The 16,899-nt window shown below is 54.3% G+C and overlaps 58 non-coding genes across 58 annotated transcripts; all 58 read left to right on the top strand.

Moving 5' to 3' along the window:
• Nucleotides 1-143: 143 nt before the first annotated feature.
• LOC132801878 (5S ribosomal RNA) lies at nt 144-262 on the top strand. The gene has a single exon (XR_009636999.1). It is a non-coding gene; the product is annotated as a 5S ribosomal RNA (ribosomal RNA).
• Nucleotides 263-424: 162 nt separating this feature from the next.
• On the top strand, nt 425-543 carry LOC132801973 (5S ribosomal RNA). Its single transcript, XR_009637094.1, has one exon. It is a non-coding gene; the product is annotated as a 5S ribosomal RNA (ribosomal RNA).
• A 162-nt stretch (nt 544-705) lies between these two features.
• LOC132801010 (5S ribosomal RNA) lies at nt 706-824 on the top strand. The gene has a single exon (XR_009636126.1). It is a non-coding gene; the product is annotated as a 5S ribosomal RNA (ribosomal RNA).
• A 189-nt stretch (nt 825-1,013) lies between these two features.
• Nucleotides 1,014-1,132, top strand: LOC132801897 (5S ribosomal RNA). Its single transcript, XR_009637018.1, has one exon. It is a non-coding gene; the product is annotated as a 5S ribosomal RNA (ribosomal RNA).
• Nucleotides 1,133-1,295: 163 nt separating this feature from the next.
• LOC132801009 (5S ribosomal RNA) lies at nt 1,296-1,414 on the top strand. The gene has a single exon (XR_009636125.1). It is a non-coding gene; the product is annotated as a 5S ribosomal RNA (ribosomal RNA).
• Nucleotides 1,415-1,607: 193 nt separating this feature from the next.
• On the top strand, nt 1,608-1,726 carry LOC132801486 (5S ribosomal RNA). Its single transcript, XR_009636602.1, has one exon. It is a non-coding gene; the product is annotated as a 5S ribosomal RNA (ribosomal RNA).
• Nucleotides 1,727-1,886: 160 nt separating this feature from the next.
• Nucleotides 1,887-2,005, top strand: LOC132801885 (5S ribosomal RNA). Its single transcript, XR_009637006.1, has one exon. It is a non-coding gene; the product is annotated as a 5S ribosomal RNA (ribosomal RNA).
• A 162-nt stretch (nt 2,006-2,167) lies between these two features.
• Nucleotides 2,168-2,286, top strand: LOC132801385 (5S ribosomal RNA). The gene has a single exon (XR_009636501.1). It is a non-coding gene; the product is annotated as a 5S ribosomal RNA (ribosomal RNA).
• A 193-nt stretch (nt 2,287-2,479) lies between these two features.
• On the top strand, nt 2,480-2,598 carry LOC132801699 (5S ribosomal RNA). Its single transcript, XR_009636819.1, has one exon. It is a non-coding gene; the product is annotated as a 5S ribosomal RNA (ribosomal RNA).
• Nucleotides 2,599-2,760: 162 nt separating this feature from the next.
• Nucleotides 2,761-2,879, top strand: LOC132801742 (5S ribosomal RNA). Its single transcript, XR_009636862.1, has one exon. It is a non-coding gene; the product is annotated as a 5S ribosomal RNA (ribosomal RNA).
• A 191-nt stretch (nt 2,880-3,070) lies between these two features.
• Nucleotides 3,071-3,189, top strand: LOC132801874 (5S ribosomal RNA). The gene has a single exon (XR_009636995.1). It is a non-coding gene; the product is annotated as a 5S ribosomal RNA (ribosomal RNA).
• Nucleotides 3,190-3,352: 163 nt separating this feature from the next.
• Nucleotides 3,353-3,472, top strand: LOC132802406 (5S ribosomal RNA). Its single transcript, XR_009637530.1, has one exon. It is a non-coding gene; the product is annotated as a 5S ribosomal RNA (ribosomal RNA).
• A 162-nt stretch (nt 3,473-3,634) lies between these two features.
• On the top strand, nt 3,635-3,753 carry LOC132801008 (5S ribosomal RNA). The gene has a single exon (XR_009636124.1). It is a non-coding gene; the product is annotated as a 5S ribosomal RNA (ribosomal RNA).
• Nucleotides 3,754-3,915: 162 nt separating this feature from the next.
• Nucleotides 3,916-4,034, top strand: LOC132801007 (5S ribosomal RNA). The gene has a single exon (XR_009636123.1). It is a non-coding gene; the product is annotated as a 5S ribosomal RNA (ribosomal RNA).
• Nucleotides 4,035-4,225: 191 nt separating this feature from the next.
• On the top strand, nt 4,226-4,344 carry LOC132801863 (5S ribosomal RNA). Its single transcript, XR_009636984.1, has one exon. It is a non-coding gene; the product is annotated as a 5S ribosomal RNA (ribosomal RNA).
• A 163-nt stretch (nt 4,345-4,507) lies between these two features.
• Nucleotides 4,508-4,626, top strand: LOC132801521 (5S ribosomal RNA). Its single transcript, XR_009636637.1, has one exon. It is a non-coding gene; the product is annotated as a 5S ribosomal RNA (ribosomal RNA).
• Nucleotides 4,627-4,818: 192 nt separating this feature from the next.
• Nucleotides 4,819-4,937, top strand: LOC132801485 (5S ribosomal RNA). The gene has a single exon (XR_009636601.1). It is a non-coding gene; the product is annotated as a 5S ribosomal RNA (ribosomal RNA).
• Nucleotides 4,938-5,097: 160 nt separating this feature from the next.
• On the top strand, nt 5,098-5,216 carry LOC132801429 (5S ribosomal RNA). Its single transcript, XR_009636545.1, has one exon. It is a non-coding gene; the product is annotated as a 5S ribosomal RNA (ribosomal RNA).
• A 163-nt stretch (nt 5,217-5,379) lies between these two features.
• On the top strand, nt 5,380-5,498 carry LOC132801383 (5S ribosomal RNA). Its single transcript, XR_009636499.1, has one exon. It is a non-coding gene; the product is annotated as a 5S ribosomal RNA (ribosomal RNA).
• Nucleotides 5,499-5,691: 193 nt separating this feature from the next.
• Nucleotides 5,692-5,810, top strand: LOC132801852 (5S ribosomal RNA). The gene has a single exon (XR_009636973.1). It is a non-coding gene; the product is annotated as a 5S ribosomal RNA (ribosomal RNA).
• A 163-nt stretch (nt 5,811-5,973) lies between these two features.
• On the top strand, nt 5,974-6,092 carry LOC132801841 (5S ribosomal RNA). Its single transcript, XR_009636962.1, has one exon. It is a non-coding gene; the product is annotated as a 5S ribosomal RNA (ribosomal RNA).
• A 162-nt stretch (nt 6,093-6,254) lies between these two features.
• LOC132801877 (5S ribosomal RNA) lies at nt 6,255-6,373 on the top strand. The gene has a single exon (XR_009636998.1). It is a non-coding gene; the product is annotated as a 5S ribosomal RNA (ribosomal RNA).
• A 162-nt stretch (nt 6,374-6,535) lies between these two features.
• LOC132801479 (5S ribosomal RNA) lies at nt 6,536-6,654 on the top strand. Its single transcript, XR_009636595.1, has one exon. It is a non-coding gene; the product is annotated as a 5S ribosomal RNA (ribosomal RNA).
• A 193-nt stretch (nt 6,655-6,847) lies between these two features.
• On the top strand, nt 6,848-6,966 carry LOC132801830 (5S ribosomal RNA). Its single transcript, XR_009636951.1, has one exon. It is a non-coding gene; the product is annotated as a 5S ribosomal RNA (ribosomal RNA).
• Nucleotides 6,967-7,128: 162 nt separating this feature from the next.
• Nucleotides 7,129-7,247, top strand: LOC132801876 (5S ribosomal RNA). Its single transcript, XR_009636997.1, has one exon. It is a non-coding gene; the product is annotated as a 5S ribosomal RNA (ribosomal RNA).
• A 162-nt stretch (nt 7,248-7,409) lies between these two features.
• LOC132801005 (5S ribosomal RNA) lies at nt 7,410-7,528 on the top strand. The gene has a single exon (XR_009636121.1). It is a non-coding gene; the product is annotated as a 5S ribosomal RNA (ribosomal RNA).
• A 161-nt stretch (nt 7,529-7,689) lies between these two features.
• LOC132801004 (5S ribosomal RNA) lies at nt 7,690-7,808 on the top strand. Its single transcript, XR_009636120.1, has one exon. It is a non-coding gene; the product is annotated as a 5S ribosomal RNA (ribosomal RNA).
• Nucleotides 7,809-7,999: 191 nt separating this feature from the next.
• LOC132801819 (5S ribosomal RNA) lies at nt 8,000-8,118 on the top strand. The gene has a single exon (XR_009636940.1). It is a non-coding gene; the product is annotated as a 5S ribosomal RNA (ribosomal RNA).
• Nucleotides 8,119-8,282: 164 nt separating this feature from the next.
• On the top strand, nt 8,283-8,401 carry LOC132801478 (5S ribosomal RNA). The gene has a single exon (XR_009636594.1). It is a non-coding gene; the product is annotated as a 5S ribosomal RNA (ribosomal RNA).
• Nucleotides 8,402-8,594: 193 nt separating this feature from the next.
• LOC132801808 (5S ribosomal RNA) lies at nt 8,595-8,713 on the top strand. Its single transcript, XR_009636929.1, has one exon. It is a non-coding gene; the product is annotated as a 5S ribosomal RNA (ribosomal RNA).
• Nucleotides 8,714-8,876: 163 nt separating this feature from the next.
• Nucleotides 8,877-8,995, top strand: LOC132801382 (5S ribosomal RNA). The gene has a single exon (XR_009636498.1). It is a non-coding gene; the product is annotated as a 5S ribosomal RNA (ribosomal RNA).
• Nucleotides 8,996-9,187: 192 nt separating this feature from the next.
• On the top strand, nt 9,188-9,306 carry LOC132801797 (5S ribosomal RNA). Its single transcript, XR_009636918.1, has one exon. It is a non-coding gene; the product is annotated as a 5S ribosomal RNA (ribosomal RNA).
• A 163-nt stretch (nt 9,307-9,469) lies between these two features.
• On the top strand, nt 9,470-9,588 carry LOC132801777 (5S ribosomal RNA). Its single transcript, XR_009636898.1, has one exon. It is a non-coding gene; the product is annotated as a 5S ribosomal RNA (ribosomal RNA).
• Nucleotides 9,589-9,779: 191 nt separating this feature from the next.
• Nucleotides 9,780-9,898, top strand: LOC132801786 (5S ribosomal RNA). Its single transcript, XR_009636907.1, has one exon. It is a non-coding gene; the product is annotated as a 5S ribosomal RNA (ribosomal RNA).
• A 163-nt stretch (nt 9,899-10,061) lies between these two features.
• Nucleotides 10,062-10,180, top strand: LOC132801875 (5S ribosomal RNA). The gene has a single exon (XR_009636996.1). It is a non-coding gene; the product is annotated as a 5S ribosomal RNA (ribosomal RNA).
• Nucleotides 10,181-10,342: 162 nt separating this feature from the next.
• LOC132801003 (5S ribosomal RNA) lies at nt 10,343-10,461 on the top strand. The gene has a single exon (XR_009636119.1). It is a non-coding gene; the product is annotated as a 5S ribosomal RNA (ribosomal RNA).
• Nucleotides 10,462-10,623: 162 nt separating this feature from the next.
• LOC132801002 (5S ribosomal RNA) lies at nt 10,624-10,742 on the top strand. The gene has a single exon (XR_009636118.1). It is a non-coding gene; the product is annotated as a 5S ribosomal RNA (ribosomal RNA).
• Nucleotides 10,743-10,905: 163 nt separating this feature from the next.
• On the top strand, nt 10,906-11,024 carry LOC132801341 (5S ribosomal RNA). Its single transcript, XR_009636457.1, has one exon. It is a non-coding gene; the product is annotated as a 5S ribosomal RNA (ribosomal RNA).
• A 193-nt stretch (nt 11,025-11,217) lies between these two features.
• LOC132801268 (5S ribosomal RNA) lies at nt 11,218-11,336 on the top strand. The gene has a single exon (XR_009636384.1). It is a non-coding gene; the product is annotated as a 5S ribosomal RNA (ribosomal RNA).
• A 162-nt stretch (nt 11,337-11,498) lies between these two features.
• On the top strand, nt 11,499-11,617 carry LOC132801873 (5S ribosomal RNA). Its single transcript, XR_009636994.1, has one exon. It is a non-coding gene; the product is annotated as a 5S ribosomal RNA (ribosomal RNA).
• A 162-nt stretch (nt 11,618-11,779) lies between these two features.
• Nucleotides 11,780-11,898, top strand: LOC132801001 (5S ribosomal RNA). The gene has a single exon (XR_009636117.1). It is a non-coding gene; the product is annotated as a 5S ribosomal RNA (ribosomal RNA).
• A 162-nt stretch (nt 11,899-12,060) lies between these two features.
• LOC132800999 (5S ribosomal RNA) lies at nt 12,061-12,179 on the top strand. The gene has a single exon (XR_009636115.1). It is a non-coding gene; the product is annotated as a 5S ribosomal RNA (ribosomal RNA).
• Nucleotides 12,180-12,370: 191 nt separating this feature from the next.
• Nucleotides 12,371-12,489, top strand: LOC132801774 (5S ribosomal RNA). The gene has a single exon (XR_009636895.1). It is a non-coding gene; the product is annotated as a 5S ribosomal RNA (ribosomal RNA).
• Nucleotides 12,490-12,652: 163 nt separating this feature from the next.
• LOC132801477 (5S ribosomal RNA) lies at nt 12,653-12,771 on the top strand. The gene has a single exon (XR_009636593.1). It is a non-coding gene; the product is annotated as a 5S ribosomal RNA (ribosomal RNA).
• A 193-nt stretch (nt 12,772-12,964) lies between these two features.
• LOC132801763 (5S ribosomal RNA) lies at nt 12,965-13,083 on the top strand. The gene has a single exon (XR_009636883.1). It is a non-coding gene; the product is annotated as a 5S ribosomal RNA (ribosomal RNA).
• Nucleotides 13,084-13,246: 163 nt separating this feature from the next.
• On the top strand, nt 13,247-13,365 carry LOC132800998 (5S ribosomal RNA). Its single transcript, XR_009636114.1, has one exon. It is a non-coding gene; the product is annotated as a 5S ribosomal RNA (ribosomal RNA).
• A 193-nt stretch (nt 13,366-13,558) lies between these two features.
• Nucleotides 13,559-13,677, top strand: LOC132801752 (5S ribosomal RNA). The gene has a single exon (XR_009636872.1). It is a non-coding gene; the product is annotated as a 5S ribosomal RNA (ribosomal RNA).
• A 163-nt stretch (nt 13,678-13,840) lies between these two features.
• LOC132801339 (5S ribosomal RNA) lies at nt 13,841-13,959 on the top strand. Its single transcript, XR_009636455.1, has one exon. It is a non-coding gene; the product is annotated as a 5S ribosomal RNA (ribosomal RNA).
• Nucleotides 13,960-14,152: 193 nt separating this feature from the next.
• On the top strand, nt 14,153-14,271 carry LOC132801740 (5S ribosomal RNA). Its single transcript, XR_009636860.1, has one exon. It is a non-coding gene; the product is annotated as a 5S ribosomal RNA (ribosomal RNA).
• A 161-nt stretch (nt 14,272-14,432) lies between these two features.
• On the top strand, nt 14,433-14,551 carry LOC132800997 (5S ribosomal RNA). The gene has a single exon (XR_009636113.1). It is a non-coding gene; the product is annotated as a 5S ribosomal RNA (ribosomal RNA).
• Nucleotides 14,552-14,742: 191 nt separating this feature from the next.
• On the top strand, nt 14,743-14,861 carry LOC132801729 (5S ribosomal RNA). Its single transcript, XR_009636849.1, has one exon. It is a non-coding gene; the product is annotated as a 5S ribosomal RNA (ribosomal RNA).
• Nucleotides 14,862-15,024: 163 nt separating this feature from the next.
• On the top strand, nt 15,025-15,143 carry LOC132800996 (5S ribosomal RNA). The gene has a single exon (XR_009636112.1). It is a non-coding gene; the product is annotated as a 5S ribosomal RNA (ribosomal RNA).
• Nucleotides 15,144-15,335: 192 nt separating this feature from the next.
• LOC132801354 (5S ribosomal RNA) lies at nt 15,336-15,454 on the top strand. The gene has a single exon (XR_009636470.1). It is a non-coding gene; the product is annotated as a 5S ribosomal RNA (ribosomal RNA).
• A 163-nt stretch (nt 15,455-15,617) lies between these two features.
• LOC132802017 (5S ribosomal RNA) lies at nt 15,618-15,736 on the top strand. The gene has a single exon (XR_009637138.1). It is a non-coding gene; the product is annotated as a 5S ribosomal RNA (ribosomal RNA).
• Nucleotides 15,737-15,896: 160 nt separating this feature from the next.
• LOC132800995 (5S ribosomal RNA) lies at nt 15,897-16,015 on the top strand. The gene has a single exon (XR_009636111.1). It is a non-coding gene; the product is annotated as a 5S ribosomal RNA (ribosomal RNA).
• A 163-nt stretch (nt 16,016-16,178) lies between these two features.
• LOC132802601 (5S ribosomal RNA) lies at nt 16,179-16,296 on the top strand. The gene has a single exon (XR_009637728.1). It is a non-coding gene; the product is annotated as a 5S ribosomal RNA (ribosomal RNA).
• A 193-nt stretch (nt 16,297-16,489) lies between these two features.
• Nucleotides 16,490-16,608, top strand: LOC132801718 (5S ribosomal RNA). The gene has a single exon (XR_009636838.1). It is a non-coding gene; the product is annotated as a 5S ribosomal RNA (ribosomal RNA).
• A 163-nt stretch (nt 16,609-16,771) lies between these two features.
• Nucleotides 16,772-16,890, top strand: LOC132801645 (5S ribosomal RNA). Its single transcript, XR_009636765.1, has one exon. It is a non-coding gene; the product is annotated as a 5S ribosomal RNA (ribosomal RNA).
• Nucleotides 16,891-16,899: the final 9 nt, after the last annotated feature.

Raw genomic sequence — 16,899 nt, 5'->3', positions numbered from 1 at the left:
AGTTTCCCTTTTCTCCCGGCCCGACCGAGGGAACTCGCTCGGTGGGCCGGTGCATCGATGCCGCTGCCCGGATCTCGCCGAACGCATGCGGACCTGCTGCGCTGCTTCTTTTCCTTATATCCATTCTTTAGCATCACCATGTCGGGTGCGATCATAACAGCACTAATGCACCGGATCCCATCAGAACTCCGAAGTTAAGCGTGCTTGGGCGAGAGTAGTACTAGGATGGGTGACCTCCTGGGAATTCCTCGTGTTGCACCCCTTTTTTTTTTTTTTTTTTCCTCTCTTTCCCCGCGCCTTTCACCCTCGGAGTTTCCCTTTTCTCCCGGCCCGACCGAGGGAACTCGCCCGGATCGCGCCGAACGCATGCGGACCTGCTGCGCTGCTTCTTTTCCTTATATCCATTCTTTAGCATCACCATGTCGGGTGCGATCATACCAGCACTAATGCACCGGATCCCATCAGAACTCCGAAGTTAAGCGTGCTTGGGCGAGAGTAGTACTAGGATTGGTGACCTCCTGGGAAGTCCTCGTGTTGCACCCTTTTTTTTTTTTTTTTTTTCCTCTCTTTCCCCGCGCCTTTCACCCTCGGAGTTTCCCTTTTCTCCCGGCCCGACCGAGGGAACTCGCCCGGATCGCGCCGAACGCATGCGGACCTGCTGCGCTGCTTCTTTTCCTTATATCCATTCTTTAGCATCACCATGTCGGGTGCGATCATACCAGCACTAATGCACCGGATCCCATCAGAACTCCGAAGTTAAGCGTGCTTGGGCGAGAGTAGTACTAGGATGGGTGACCTCCTGGGAAGTCCTCGTGTTGCACCCTTTTTTTTTTTTTTTTTCCTCTCTTTCCCCGCGCCTTTCACCCTCGGAGTTTCCCTTTTCTCCCGGCCCGACCGAGGGAACTCGCTCGGTGGGCCGGTGCATCGATGCCGCTGCCCGGATCGCGCCGAACGCATGCGGACCTGCTGCGCTGCTTCTTTTCCTTATATCCATTCTTTAGCATCACCATGTCGGGTGCGATCATACCAGCACTAATGCACCGGATCCCATCAGAACTCCGAAGTTAAGCGTGCTTGGGCGAGAGTAGTACTAGGATGGGTGACCTCCTGGGAAGTCCTCGTGTTGCACCCCTTTTTTTTTTTTTTTTTTTCCTCTCTTTCCCCGCGCCGTTCACCCTCGGAGTTTCCCTTTTCTCCCGGCCCGACCGAGGGAACTCGCCCGGATCGCGCCGAACGCATGCGGACCTGCTGCGCTGCTTCTTTTCCTTATATCCATTCTTTAGCATCACCATGTCGGGTGCGATCATACCAGCACTAATGCACCGGATCCCATCAGAACTCCGAAGTTAAGCGTGCTTGGGCGAGAGTAGTACTAGGATGGGTGACCTCCTGGGAAGTCCTCGTGTTGCACCCTTTTTTTTTTTTTTTTTTTTTCCTCTCTTTCCCCGCGCCTTTCACCCTCGGAGTTTCCCTTTTCTCCCGGCCCGACCGAGGGAACTCGCTCGGTGGGCCGGTGCATCGATGCCGCTGCCCGGATCGCGCCGAACGCATGCGGACCTGCTGCGCTGCTTCTTTTCCTTATATCCATTCTTTAGCATCACCATGTCTGGTGCGATCATACCAGCACTAATGCACCGGATCCCATCAGAACTCCGAAGTTAAGCGTGCTTGGGCGAGAGTAGTACTAGGATGGGTGACCTCCTGGGAAGTCCTCGTGTTGCACCCCTTTTTTTTTTTTTTTTCCTCTCTTTCCCCGCGCCTTTCACCCTCGGAGTTTCCCTTTTCTCCCGGCCCGACCGAGGGAACTCGCCCGGATCGCGCCGAACGCATGCGGACCTGCTGCGCTGCTTCTTTTCCTTATATCCATTCTTTAGCATCACCATGTCGGGTGCGATCATACCAGCACTAATGCACCGGATCCCATCAGAACTCCGAAGTTAAGCGTGCTTGGGCGAGAGTAGTACTAGGATGGGTGACCTCCTGGGAAGTCCTCGTGTTGCACCCCTTTTTTTTTTTTTTTTTTCCTCTCTTTCCCCGCGCCGTTCACCCTCGGAGTTTCCCTTTTCTCCCGGCCCGACCGAGGGAACTCGCCCGGATCGCGCCGAACGCATGCGGACCTGCTGCGCTGCTTCTTTTCCTTATATCCATTCTTTAGCATCACCATGTCGGGTGTGATCATACCAGCACTAATGCACCGGATCCCATCAGAACTCCGAAGTTAAGCGTGCTTGGGCGAGAGTAGTACTAGGATGGGTGACCTCCTGGGAAGTCCTCGTGTTGCACCCTTTTTTTTTTTTTTTTTTTTTCCTCTCTTTCCCCGCGCCTTTCACCCTCGGAGTTTCCCTTTTCTCCCGGCCCGACCGAGGGAACTCGCTCGGTGGGCCGGTGCATCGATGCCGCTGCCCGGATCGCGCCGAACGCATGCGGACCTGCTGCGCTGCTTCTTTTCCTTATATCCATTCTTTAGCATCACCATGTCGGGTGCGATCATACCAGCACTAATGCACCGGATCCCATCAGAACTCCGAAGTTAAGCGTGCTTGGGCGAGAGTAGTACTAGGATGGGTGACCTCCTGGAAAGTCCTCGTGTTGCACCCCTTTTTTTTTTTTTTTTTTCCTCTCTTTCCCCGCGCCTTTCACCCTCGGAGTTTCCCTTTTCTCCCGGCCCGACTGAGGGAACTCGCCCGGATCGCGCCGAACGCATGCGAACCTGCTGCGCTGCTTCTTTTCCTTATATCCATTCTTTAGCATCACCATGTCGGGTGCGATCATACCAGCACTAATGCACCGGATCCCATCAGAACTCCGAAGTTAAGCGCGCTTGGGCGAGAGTAGTACTAGGATGGGTGACCTCCTGGGAAGTCCTCGTGTTGCACCCTTTTTTTTTTTTTTTTTTTCCTCTCTTTCCCCGCGCCTTTCACCCTCGGAGTTTCCCTTTTCTCCCGGCCCGACCGAGGGAACTCGCTCGGTGGGCCGGTGCATCGATGCCGCTGCCCGGATCGCGCCGAACGCATGCGGACCTGCTGCGCTGCTTCTTTTCCTTATATCCATTCTTTAGCATCACCATGTCGGGTGCGATCATACCAGCACTAATGCACCGGATCCCATCAGAACTCCGAAGTTAAGCGTGCTTGGGCGAGAGTAGTACTAGGATGGGTGACCTCCTGGGAAGTCCTCGTGTTGCACCCCTTTTTTTTTTTTTTTTTTTCCTCTCTTTCCCCGCGCCGTTCACCCTCGGAGTTTCCCTTTTCTCCCGGCCCGACCGAGGGAACTCGCCCGGATCGCGCCGAACGCATGCGGACCTGCTGCGCTGCTTCTTTTCCTTATATCCATTCTTTAGCATCACCATGTCGGGTGCGATCATAACAGCACTAATGCACCGGATCCCATCAGAACTCCGAAGTTAAGCGTGCTTGGGCGAGAGTAGTACTAGGATGGGTGACCTCCTAGGGAATTCCTCGTGTTGCACCCCTTTTTTTTTTTTTTTTTTCCTCTCTTTCCCCGCGCCTTTCACCCTCGGAGTTTCCCTTTTCTCCCGGCCCGACCGAGGGAACTCGCCCGGATCGCGCCGAACGCATGCGGACCTGCTGCGCTGCTTCTTTTCCTTATATCCATTCTTTAGCATCACCATGTCGGGTGCGATCATACCAGCACTAATGCACCGGATCCCATCAGAACTCCGAAGTTAAGCGTGCTTGGGCGAGAGTAGTACTAGGATGGGTGACCTCCTGGGAAGTCCTCGTGTTGCACCCTTTTTTTTTTTTTTTTTTTCCGCTCTTTCCCCGCGCCTTTCACCCTCGGAGTTTCCCTTTTCTCCCGGCCCGACCGAGGGAACTCGCCCGGATCGCGCCGAACGCATGCGGACCTGCTGCGCTGCTTCTTTTCCTTATATCCATTCTTTAGCATCACCATGTCGGGTGCGATCATACCAGCACTAATGCACCGGATCCCATCAGAACTCCGAAGTTAAGCGTGCTTGGGCGAGAGTAGTACTAGGATGGGTGACCTCCTGGGAAGTCCTCGTGTTGCACCCTTTTTTTTTTTTTTTTTTTCCTCTCTTTCCCCGCGCCTTTCACCCTCGGAGTTTCCCTTTTCTCCCGGCCCGACCGAGGGAACTCGCTCGGTGGGCCGGTGCATCGATGCCGCTGCCCGGATCGCGCCGAACGCATGCGGACCTGCTGCGCTGCTTCTTTTCCTTATATCCATTCTTTAGCATCACCATGTCGGGTGCGATCATACCAGCACTAATGCACCGGATCCCATCAGAACTCCGAAGTTAAGCGTGCTTGGGCGAGAGTAGTACTAGGATGGGTGACCTCCTGGGAAGTCCTCGTGTTGCACCCCTTTTTTTTTTTTTTTTTTTCCTCTCTTTCCCCGCGCCGTTCACCCTCGGAGTTTCCCTTTTCTCCCGGCCCGACCGAGGGAACTCGCCCCGATCGCGCCGAACGCATGCGGACCTGCTGCGCTGCTTCTTTTCCTTATATCCATTCTTTAGCATCACCATGTCGGGTGCGATCATACCAGCACTAATGCACCGGATCCCATCAGAACTCCGAAGTTAAGCGTGCTTGGGCGAGAGTAGTACTAGGATGGGTGACCTCCTGTGAAGTCCTCGTGTTGCACCCTTTTTTTTTTTTTTTTTTTTCCTCTCTTTCCCCGCGCCTTTCACCCTCGGAGTTTCCCTTTTCTCCCGGCCCGACCGAGGGAACTCGCTCGGTGGGCCGGTGCATCGATGCCGCTGCCCGGATCGCGCCGAACGCATGCGGACCTGCTGCGCTGCTTCTTTTCCTTATATCCATTCTTTAGCATCACCATGTCTGGTGCGATCATACCAGCACTAATGCACCGGATCCCATCAGAACTCCGAAGTTAAGCGTGCTTGGGCGAGAGTAGTACTAGGATGGGTGACCTCCTGGGAAGTCCTCGTGTTGCACCCCTTTTTTTTTTTTTTTTCCTCTCTTTCCCCGCGCCTTTCACCCTCGGAGTTTCCCTTTTCTCCCGGCCCGACCGAGGGAACTCGCCCGGATCGCGCCGAACGCATGCGGACCTGCTGCGCTGCTTCTTTTCCTTATATCCATTCTTTAGCATCACCATGTCGGGTGCGATCATACCAGCACTAATGCACTGGATCCCATCAGAACTCCGAAGTTAAGCGTGCTTGGGCGAGAGTAGTACTAGGATGGGTGACCTCCTGGGAAGTCCTCGTGTTGCACCCCTTTTTTTTTTTTTTTTTTTCCTCTCTTTCCCCGCGCCGTTCACCCTCGGAGTTTCCCTTTTCTCCCGGCCCGACCGAGGGAACTCGCCCGGATCGCGCCGAACGCATGCGGACCTGCTGCGCTGCTTCTTTTCCTTATATCCATTCTTTAGCATCACCATGTCGGGTGTGATCATACCAGCACTAATGCACCGGATCCCATCAGAACTCCGAAGTTAAGCGTGCTTGGGCGAGAGTAGTACTAGGATGGGTGACCTCCTGGGAAGTCCTCGTGTTGCACCCTTTTTTTTTTTTTTTTTTTTTCCTCTCTTTCCCCGCGCCTTTCACCCTCGGAGTTTCCCTTTTCTCCCGGCCCGACCGAGGGAACTCGCTCGGTGGGCCGGTGCATCGATGCCGCTGCCCGGATCGCGCCGAACGCATGCGGACCTGCTGCGCTGCTTCTTTTCCTTATATCCATTCTTTAGCATCACCATGTCGGGTGCGATCATACCAGCACTAATGCACCGGATCCCATCAGAACTCCGAAGTTAAGCGTGCTTGGGCGAGAGTAGTACTAGGATGGGTGACCTCCTGGGAAGTCCTCGTGTTGCACCCCTTTTTTTTTTTTTTTTTTTCCTCTCTTTCCCCGCGCCTTTCACCCTCGGAGTTTCCCTTTTCTCCCGGCCCGACTGAGGGAACTCGCCCGGATCGCGCCGAACGCATGCGAACCTGCTGCGCTGCTTCTTTTCCTTATATCCATTCTTTAGCATCACCATGTCGGGTGCGATCATACCAGCACTAATGCACCGGATCCCATCAGAACTCCGAAGTTAAGCGTGCTTGGGCGAGAGTAGTACTAGGATGGGTGACCTCCTGGGAAGTCCTCGTGTTGCACCCCTTTTTTTTTTTTTTTTTTCCTCTCTTTCCCCGCGCCGTTCACCCTCGGAGTTTCCCTTTTCTCCCGGCCCGACCGAGGGAACTCGCCCGGATCGCGCCGAACGCATGCGGACCTGCTGCGCTGCTTCTTTTCCTTATATCCATTCTTTAGCATCACCATGTCGGGTGCGATCATAACAGCACTAATGCACCGGATCCCATCAGAACTCCGAAGTTAAGCGTGCTTGGGCGAGAGTAGTACTAGGATGGGTGACCTCCTGGGAATTCCTCGTGTTGCACCCCTTTTTTTTTTTTTTTTTTCCTCTCTTTCCCCGCGCCTTTCACCCTCGGAGTTTCCCTTTTCTCCCGGCCCGACCGAGGGAACTCGCCCGGATCGCGCCGAACGCATGCGGACCTGCTGCGCTGCTTCTTTTCCTTATATCCATTCTTTAGCATCACCATGTCGGGTGCGATCATACCTGCACTTATGCACCGGATCCCATCAGAACTCCGAAGTTAAGCGTGCTTGGGCGAGAGTAGTACTAGGATGGGTGACCTCCTGGGAAGTCCTCGTGTTGCACCCTTTTTTTTTTTTTTTTTTTTTCCTCTCTTTCCCCGCGCCTTTCACCCTCGGAGTTTCCCTTTTCTCCCGGCCCGACCGAGGGAACTCGCTCGGTGGGCCGGTGCATCGATGCCGCTGCCCGGATCGCGCCGAACGCATGCGGACCTGCTGCGCTGCTTCTTTTCCTTATATCCATTCTTTAGCATCACCATGTCGGGTGCGATCATACCAGCACTAATGCACCGGATCCCATCAGAACTCCGAAGTTAAGCGTGCTTGGGCGAGAGTAGTACTAGGATGGGTGACCTCCTGGGAAGTCCTCGTGTTGCACCCCTTTTTTTTTTTTTTTTTTCCTCTCTTTCCCCGCGCCGTTCACCCTCGGAGTTTCCCTTTTCTCCCGGCCCGACCGAGGGAACTCGCCCGGATCGCGCCGAACGCATGCGGACCTGCTGCGCTGCTTCTTTTCCTTATATCCATTCTTTAGCATCACCATGTCGGGTGCGATCATAACAGCACTAATGCACCGGATCCCATCAGAACTCCGAAGTTAAGCGTGCTTGGGCGAGAGTAGTACTAGGATGGGTGACCTCCTGGGAATTCCTCGTGTTGCACCCCTTTTTTTTTTTTTTTTTTCCTCTCTTTCCCCGCGCCTTTCACCCTCGGAGTTTCCCTTTTCTCCCGGCCCGACCGAGGGAACTCGCCCGGATCGCGCCGAACGCATGCGGACCTGCTGCGCTGCTTCTTTTCCTTATATCCATTCTTTAGCATCACCATGTCGGGTGCGATCATACCAGCACTAATGCACCGGATCCCATCAGAACTCCGAAGTTAAGCGTGCTTGGGCGAGAGTAGTACTAGGATGGGTGACCTCCTGGGAAGTCCTCGTGTTGCACCCTTTTTTTTTTTTTTTTTTCCTCTCTTTCCCCGCGCCTTTCACCCTCGGAGTTTCCCTTTTCTCCCGGCCCGACCGAGGGAACTCGCCCGGATCGCGCCGAACGCATGTGGACCTGCTGCGCTGCTTCTTTTCCTTATATCCATTCTTTAGCATCACCATGTCGGGTGCGATCATACCAGCACTAATGCACCGGATCCCATCAGAACTCCGAAGTTAAGCGTGCTTGGGCGAGAGTAGTACTAGGATGGGTGACCTCCTGGGAAGTCCTCGTGTTGCACCCTTTTTTTTTTTTTTTTTTTCCTCTCTTTCCCCGCGCCTTTCACCCTCCGAGTTTCCCTTTTCTCCCGGCCCGACCGAGGGAACTCGCTCGGTGGGCCGGTGCATCGATGCCGCTGCCCGGATCGCGCCGAACGCATGCGGACCTGCTGCGCTGCTTCTTTTCCTTATATCCATTCTTTAGCATCACCATGTCGGGTGCGATCATACCAGCACTAATGCACCGGATCCCATCAGAACTCCGAAGTTAAGCGTGCTTGGGCGAGAGTAGTACTAGGATGGGTGACCTCCTGGGAAGTCCTCGTGTTGCACCCCTTTTTTTTTTTTTTTTTTTCCTCTCTTTCCCCGCGCCGTTCACCCTCGGAGTTTCCCTTTTCTCCCGGCCCGACCGAGGGAACTCGCCCGGATCGCGCCGAACGCATGCGGACCTGCTGCGCTGCTTCTTTTCCTTTATATCCATTCTTTAGCATCACCATGTCGGGTGCGATCATACCTGCACTTATGCACCGGATCCCATCAGAACTCCGAAGTTAAGCGTGCTTGGGCGAGAGTAGTACTAGGATGGGTGACCTCCTGGGAAGTCCTCGTGTTGCACCCTTTTTTTTTTTTTTTTTTTTTCCTCTCTTTCCCCGCGCCTTTCACCCTCGGAGTTTCCCTTTTCTCCCGGCCCGACCGAGGGAACTCGCTCGGTGGGCCGGTGCATCGATGCCGCTGCCCGGATCGCGCCGAACGCATGCGGACCTGCTGCGCTGCTTCTTTTCCTTATATCCATTCTTTAGCATCACCATGTCGGGTGCGATCATACCAGCACTAATGCACCGGATCCCATCAGAACTCCGAAGTTAAGCGTGCTTGGGCGAGAGTAGTACTAGGATGGGTGACCTCCTGGGAAGTCCTCGTGTTGCACCCCTTTTTTTTTTTTTTTTTTTCCTCTCTTTCCCCGCGCCGTTCACCCTCGGAGTTTCCCTTTTCTCCCGGCCCGACCGAGGGAACTCGCCCGGATCGCGCCGAACGCATGCGGACCTGCTGCGCTGCTTCTTTTCCTTATATCCATTCTTTAGCATCACCATGTCGGGTGTGATCATACCAGCACTAATGCACCGGATCCCATCAGAACTCCGAAGTTAAGCGTGCTTGGGCGAGAGTAGTACTAGGATGGGTGACCTCCTGGGAAGTCCTCGTGTTGCACCCTTTTTTTTTTTTTTTTTTTTCCTCTCTTTCCCCGCGCCTTTCACCCTCGGAGTTTCCCTTTTCTCCCGGCCCGACCGAGGGAACTCGCTCGGTGGGCCGGTGCATCGATGCCGCTGCCCGGATCGCGCCGAACGCATGCGGACCTGCTGCGCTGCTTCTTTTCCTTATATCCATTCTTTAGCATCACCATGTCGGGTGCGATCATACCAGCACTAATGCACCGGATCCCATCAGAACTCCGAAGTTAAGCGTGCTTGGGCGAGAGTAGTACTAGGATGGGTGACCTCCTGGGAAGTCCTCGTGTTGCACCCCTTTTTTTTTTTTTTTTTTTCCTCTCTTTCCCCGCGCCTTTCACCCTCGGAGTTTCCCTTTTCTCCCGGCCCGACTGAGGGAACTCGCCCGGATCGCGCCGAACGCATGCGAACCTGCTGCGCTGCTTCTTTTCCTTATATCCATTCTTTAGCATCACCATGTCGGGTGCGATCATACCAGCACTAATGCACCGGATCCCATCAGAACTCCGAAGTTAAGCGAGCTTGGGCGAGAGTAGTACTAGGATGGGTGACCTCCTGGGAAGTCCTCGTGTTGCACCCTTTTTTTTTTTTTTTTTTTCCTCTCTTTCCCCGCGCCTTTCACCCTCGGAGTTTCCCTTTTCTCCCGGCCCGACCGAGGGAACTCGCTCGGTGGGCCGGTGCATCGATGCCGCTGCCCGGATCGCGCCGAACGCATGCGGACCTGCTGCGCTGCTTCTTTTCCTTATATCCATTCTTTAGCATCACCATGTCGGGTGCGATCATACCAGCACTAATGCACCGGATCCCATCAGAACTCCGAAGTTAAGCGTGCTTGGGCGAGAGTAGTACTAGGATGGGTGACCTCCTGGGAAGTCCTCGTGTTGCACCCCTTTTTTTTTTTTTTTTTTTCCTCTCTTTCCCCGCGCCGTTCACCCTCGGAGTTTCCCTTTTCTCTTGGCCCGACCGAGGGAACTCGCCCGGATCGCGCCGAACGCATGCGGACCTGCTGCGCTGCTTCTTTTCCTTATATCCATTCTTTAGCATCACCATGTCGGGTGCGATCATAACAGCACTAATGCACCGGATCCCATCAGAACTCCGAAGTTAAGCGTGCTTGGGCGAGAGTAGTACTAGGATGGGTGACCTCCTGGGAATTCCTCGTGTTGCACCCCTTTTTTTTTTTTTTTTTTCCTCTCTTTCCCCGCGCCTTTCACCCTCGGAGTTTCCCTTTTCTCCCGGCCCGACCGAGGGAACTCGCCCGGATCGCGCCGAACGCATGCGGACCTGCTGCGCTGCTTCTTTTCCTTATATCCATTCTTTAGCATCACCATGTCGGGTGCGATCATACCAGCACTAATGCACCGGATCCCATCAGAACTCCGAAGTTAAGCGTGCTTGGGCGAGAGTAGTACTAGGATGGGTGACCTCCTGGGAAGTCCTCGTGTTGCACCCTTTTTTTTTTTTTTTTTTTCCTCTCTTTCCCCGCGCCTTTCACCCTCGGAGTTTCCCTTTTCTCCCGGCCCGACCGAGGGAACTCGCCCGGATCGCGCCGAACGCATGCGGACCTGCTGCGCTGCTTCTTTTCCTTATATCCATTCTTTAGCATCACCATGTCGGGTGCGATCATACCAGCACTAATGCACCGGATCCCATCAGAACTCCGAAGTTAAGCGTGCTTGGGCGAGAGTAGTACTAGGATGGGTGACCTCCTGGGAAGTCCTCGTGTTGCACCCTTTTTTTTTTTTTTTTTTTCCTCTCTTTCCCCGCGCCTTTCACCCTCGGAGTTTCCCTTTTCTCCCGGCCCGACCGAGGGAACTCGCCCGGATCGCGCCGAACGCATGCGGACCTGCTGCGCTGCTTCTTTTCCTTTATATCCATTCTTTAGCATCACCATGTCGGGTGCGATCATACCTGCACTAATGCACCGGATCCCATCAGAACTCCGAAGTTAAGCGTGCTTGGGCGAGAGTAGTACTAGGATGGGTGACCTCCTGGGAAGTCCTCGTGTTGCACCCTTTTTTTTTTTTTTTTTTTTTCCTCTCTTTCCCCGCGCCTTTCACCCTCGGAGTTTCCCTTTTCTCCCGGCCCGACCGAGGGAACTCGCTCGGTGGGCCGGTGCATCGATGCCGCTGCCCGGATCGCGCCGAACGCATGCGGACCTGCTGCGCTGCTTCTTTTCCTTATATCCATTCTTTAGCATCACCATGTCGGGTGCGATCATACCAGCACTAATGCACCGGATCCCATTAGAACTCCGAAGTTAAGCGTGCTTGGGCGAGAGTAGTACTAGGATGGGTGACCTCCTGGGAAGTCCTCGTGTTGCACCCCTTTTTTTTTTTTTTTTTTCCTCTCTTTCCCCGCGCCGTTCACCCTCGGAGTTTCCCTTTTCTCCCGGCCCGACCGAGGGAACTCGCCCGGATCGCGCCGAACGCATGCGGACCTGCTGCGCTGCTTCTTTTCCTTATATCCATTCTTTAGCATCACCATGTCGGGTGCGATCATAACAGCACTAATGCACCGGATCCCATCAGAACTCCGAAGTTAAGCGTGCTTGGGCGAGAGTAGTACTAGGATGGGTGACCTCCTGGGAATTCCTCGTGTTGCACCCCTTTTTTTTTTTTTTTTTTCCTCTCTTTCCCCGCGCCTTTCACCCTCGGAGTTTCCCTTTTCTCCCGGCCCGACCGAGGGAACTCGCCCGGATCGCGCCGAACGCATGCGGACCTGCTGCGCTGCTTCTTTTCCTTATATCCATTCTTTAGCATCACCATGTCGGGTGCGATCATACCAGCACTAATGCACCGGATCCCATCAGAACTCCGAAGTTAAGCGTGCTTGGGCGAGAGTAGTACTAGGATGGGTGACCTCCTGGGAAGTCCTCGTGTTGCACCCTTTTTTTTTTTTTTTTTTTCCTCTCTTTCCCCGCGCCTTTCACCCTCGGAGTTTCCCTTTTCTCCCGGCCCGACCGAGGGAACTCGCCCGGATCGCGCCGAACGCATGCGGACCTGCTGCGCTGCTTCTTTTCCTTATATCCATTCTTTAGCATCACCATGTCGGGTGCGATCATACCAGCACTAATGCACCGGATCCCATCAGAACTCCGAAGTTAAGCGTGCTTGGGCGAGAGTAGTACTAGGATGGGTGACCTCCTGGGAAGTCCTCGTGTTGCACCCTTTTTTTTTTTTTTTTTTTCCTCTCTTTCCCCGCGCCTTTCACCCTCGGAGTTTCCCTTTTCTCCCGGCCCGACCGAGGGAACTCGCTCGGTGGGCCGGTGCATCGATGCCGCTGCCCGGATCGCGCCGAACGCATGCGGACCTGCTGCGCTGCTTCTTTTCCTTATATCCATTCTTTAGCATCACCATGTCGGGTGCGATCATACCAGCACTAATGCACCGGATCCCATCAGAACTCCGAAGTTAAGCGTGCTTGGGCGAGAGTAGTACTAGGATGGGTGACCTCCTGGGAAGTCCTCGTGTTGCACCCCTTTTTTTTTTTTTTTTTTCCTCTCTTTCCCCGCGCCGTTCACCCTCGGAGTTTCCCTTTTCTCCCGGCCCGACCGAGGGAACTCGCCCGGATCGCGCCGAACGCATGCGGACCTGCTGCGCTGCTTCTTTTCCTTTATATCCATTCTTTAGCATCACCATGTCGGGTGCGATCATACCTGCACTTATGCACCGGATCCCATCAGAACTCCGAAGTTAAGCGTGCTTGGGCGAGAGTAGTACTAGGATGGGTGACCTCCTGGGAAGTCCTCGTGTTGCACCCTTTTTTTTTTTTTTTTTTTTTCCTCTCTTTCCCCGCGCCTTTCACCCTCGGAGTTTCCCTTTTCTCCCGGCCCGACCGAGGGAACTCGCTCGGTGGGCCGGTGCATCGATGCCGCTGCCCGGATCGCGCCGAACGCATGCGGACCTGCTGCGCTGCTTCTTTTCCTTATATCCATTCTTTAGCATCACCATGTCGGGTGCGATCATACCAGCACTAATGCACCGGATCCCATCAGAACTCCGAAGTTAAGCGTGCTTGGGCGAGAGTAGTACTAGGATGGGTGACCTCCTGGGAAGTCCTCGTGTTGCACCCCTTTTTTTTTTTTTTTTTTTCCTCTCTTTCCCCGCGCCGTTCACCCTCGGAGTTTCCCTTTTCTCCCGGCCCGACCGAGGGAACTCGCCCGGATCGCGCCGAACGCATGCGGACCTGCTGCGCTGCTTCTTTTCCTTATATCCATTCTTTAGCATCACCATGTCGGGTGCGATCATACCAGCACTAATGCACCGGATCCCATCAGAACTCCGAAGTTAAGCGTGCTTGGGCGAGAGTAGTACTAGGATGGGTGACCTCCTGGGAAGTCCTCGTGTTGCACCCTTTTTTTTTTTTTTTTTTTTTCCTCTCTTTCCCCGCGCCTTTCACCCTCGGAGTTTCCCTTTTCTCCCGGCCCGACCGAGGGAACTCGCTCGGTGGGCCGGTGCATCGATGCCGCTGCCCGGATCGCGCCGAACGCATGCGGACCTGCTGCGCTGCTTCTTTTCCTTATATCCATTCTTTAGCATCACCATGTCGGGTGCGATCATACCAGCACTAATGCACCGGATCCCATCAGAACTCCGAAGTTAAGCGTGCTTGGGCGAGAGTAGTACTAGGATGGGTGACCTCCTGGGAAGTCCTCGTGTTGCACCCCTTTTTTTTTTTTTTTTTTCCTCTCTTTCCCCGCGCCTTTCACCCTCGGAGTTTCCCTTTTCTCTTGGCCCGACCGAGGGAACTCGCCCGGATCGCGCCGAACGCATGCGGACCTGCTGCGCTGCTTCTTTTCCTTTATATCCATTCTTTAGCATCACCATGTCGGGTGCGATCATACCTGCACTAATGCACCGGATCCCATCAGAACTCCGAAGTTAAGCGTGCTTGGGCGAGAGTAGTACTAGGATGGGTGACCTCCTGGGAAGTCCTCGTGTTGCACCCTTTTTTTTTTTTTTTTTTTTTCCTCTCTTTCCCCGCGCCTTTCACCCTCGGAGTTTCCCTTTTCTCCCGGCCCGACCGAGGGAACTCGCTCGGTGGGCCGGTGCATCGATGCCGCTGCCCGGATCGCGCCGAACGCATGCGGACCTGCTGCGCTGCTTCTTTTCCTTATATCCATTCTTTAGCATCACCATGTCGGGTGCGATCATACCAGCACTAATGCACCGGATCCCATCAGAACTCCGAAGTTAAGCGTGCTTGGGCGAGAGTAGTACTAGGATGGGTGACCTCCTGGGAAGTCCTCGTGTTGCACCCCTTTTTTTTTTTTTTTTTCCTCTCTTTCCCCGCGCCTTTCACCCTCGGAGTTTCCCTTTTCTCCCGGCCCGACTGAGGGAACTCGCCCGGATCGCGCCGAACGCATGCGAACCTGCTGCGCTGCTTCTTTTCCTTATATCCATTCTTTAGCATCACCATGTCGGGTGCGATCATACCAGCACTAATGCACCGGATCCCATCAGAACTCCGAAGTTAAGCGTGCTTGGGCGAGAGTAGTACTAGGATGGGTGACCTCCTGGGAAGTCCTCGTGTTGCACCCTTTTTTTTTTTTTTTTTTTCCTCTCTTTCCCCGCGCCTTTCACCCTCGGAGTTTCCCTTTTCTCCCGGCCCGACCGAGGGAACTCGCTCGGTGGGCCGGTGCATCGATGCCGCTGCCCGGATCGCGCCGAACGCATGCGGACCTGCTGCGCTGCTTCTTTTCCTTATATCCATTCTTTAGCATCACCATGTCGGGTGCGATCATACCAGCACTAATGCACCGGATCCCATCAGAACTCCGAAGTTAAGCGTGCTTGGGCGAGAGTAGTACTAGGATGGGTGACCTCCTGGGAAGTCCTCGTGTTGCACCCCTTTTTTTTTTTTTTTTTTTCCTCTCTTTCCCCGCGCCGTTCACCCTCGGAGTTTCCCTTTTCTCCCGGCCCGACCGAGGGAACTCGCCCGGATCGCGCCGAACGCATGCGGACCTGCTGCGCTGCTTCTTTTCCTTATATCCATTCTTTAGCATCACCATGTCGGGTGCGATCATACCAGCACTAATGCACCGGATCCCATCAGAACTCCGAAGTTAAGCGTGCTTGGGCGAGAGTAGTACTAGGATGGGTGACCTCCTGGGAAGTCCTCGTGTTGCACCCTTTTTTTTTTTTTTTTTTTTCCTCTCTTTCCCCGCGCCTTTCACCCTGGGAGTTTCCCTTTTCTCCCGGCCCGACCGAGGGAACTCGCTCGGTGGGCCGGTGCATCGATGCCGCTGCCCGGATCGCGCCGAACGCATGCGGACCTGCTGCGCTGCTTCTTTTCCTTATATCCATTCTTTAGCATCACCATGTCGGGTGCGATCATACCAGCACTAATGCACCGGATCCCATCAGAACTCCGAAGTTAAGCGTGCTTGGGCGAGAGTAGTACTAGGTTGGGTGACCTCCTGGGAAGTCCTCGTGTTGCACCCCTTTTTTTTTTTTTTTTTTTCCTCTCTTTCCCCGCGCCTTTCACCCTCGGAGTTTCCCTTTTCTCCCGGCCCGACTGAGGGAACTCGCCCGGATCGCGCCGAACGCATGCGGACCTGCTGCGCTGCTTCTTTTCCTTATATCCATTCTTTAGCATCACCATGTCGGGTGCGATCATACCAGCACTAATTCACCGGATCCAATCAGAACTCCGAAGTTAAGCGTGCTTGGGCGAGAGTAGTACTAGGATGGGTGACCTCCTGGGAAGTCCTCGTGTTGCACCCCTTTTTTTTTTTTTTTTCCTCTCTTTCCCCGTGCCTTTCACCCTCGGAGTTTCCCTTTTCTCCCGGCCCGACCGAGGGAACTCGCCCGGATCGCGCCGAACGCATGCGGACCTGCTGCGCTGCTTCTTTTCCTTATATCCATTCTTTAGCATCACCATGTCGGGTGCGATCATACCAGCACTAATGCACCGGATCCCATCAGAACTCCGAAGTTAAGCGTGCTTGGGCGAGAGTAGTACTAGGATGGGTGACCTCCTGGGAAGTCCTCGTGTTGCACCCTTTTTTTTTTTTTTTTTTTTCCTCTCTTTCCCCGCGCCGTTCACCCTCGGAGTTTCCCTTTTCTCCCGGCCCGACCGAGGGAACTCGCCCGGATCGCGCCGAACGCATGCGGACCTGCTGCGCTGCTTCTTTTCCTTATATCCATTCTTTAGCATCACCATGTCGGGTGGGATCATACCAGCACTAATGCACCGGATCCCATCAGAACTCCGAAGTTAAGCGTGCTTGGGGAGAGTAGTACTAGGATGGGTGACCTCCTGGGAAGTCCTCGTGTTGCACCTTTTTTTTTTTTTTTTTTTTTTCCTCTCTTTCCCCGCGCCTTTCACCCTCGGAGTTTCCCTTTTCTCCCGGCCCGACCGAGGGAACTCGCTCGGTGGGCCGGTGCATCGATGCCGCTGCCCGGATCGCGCCGAACGCATGCGGACCTGCTGCGCTGCTTCTTTTCCTTATATCCATTCTTTAGCATCACCATGTCGGGTGCGATCATACCAGCACTAATGCACCGGATCCCATCAGAACTCCGAAGTTAAGCGTGCTTGGGCGAGAGTAGTACTAGGATGGGTGACCTCCTGGGAAGTCCTCGTGTTGCACCCCTTTTTTTTTTTTTTTTTTTCCTCTCTTTCCCCGCGCCGTTCACCCTCGGAGTTTCCCTTTTCTCCCGGCCCGACCGAGGGAACTCGCCCGGATCGCGCCGAACGCATGCGGACCTGCTGCGCTGCTTCTTTTCCTTATATCCATTCTTTAGCATCACCATGTCGGGTGCGATCATACCAGCACTAATGCACCGGATCCCATCAGAACTCCGAAGTTAAGCGTGCTTGGGCGAGAGTAGTACTAGGATGGGTGACCTCCTTGGAAGTCCTCGTGTTGCACCCTTTTTTTTTT

The sequence above is a fragment of the Ziziphus jujuba genome, chromosome 2 (assembly GCF_031755915.1).
Source record: "Ziziphus jujuba cultivar Dongzao chromosome 2, ASM3175591v1".
Taxonomy (NCBI): domain Eukaryota; kingdom Viridiplantae; phylum Streptophyta; class Magnoliopsida; order Rosales; family Rhamnaceae; genus Ziziphus; species Ziziphus jujuba.
This window is presented reverse-complemented; position numbering and strand designations above follow the sequence as displayed.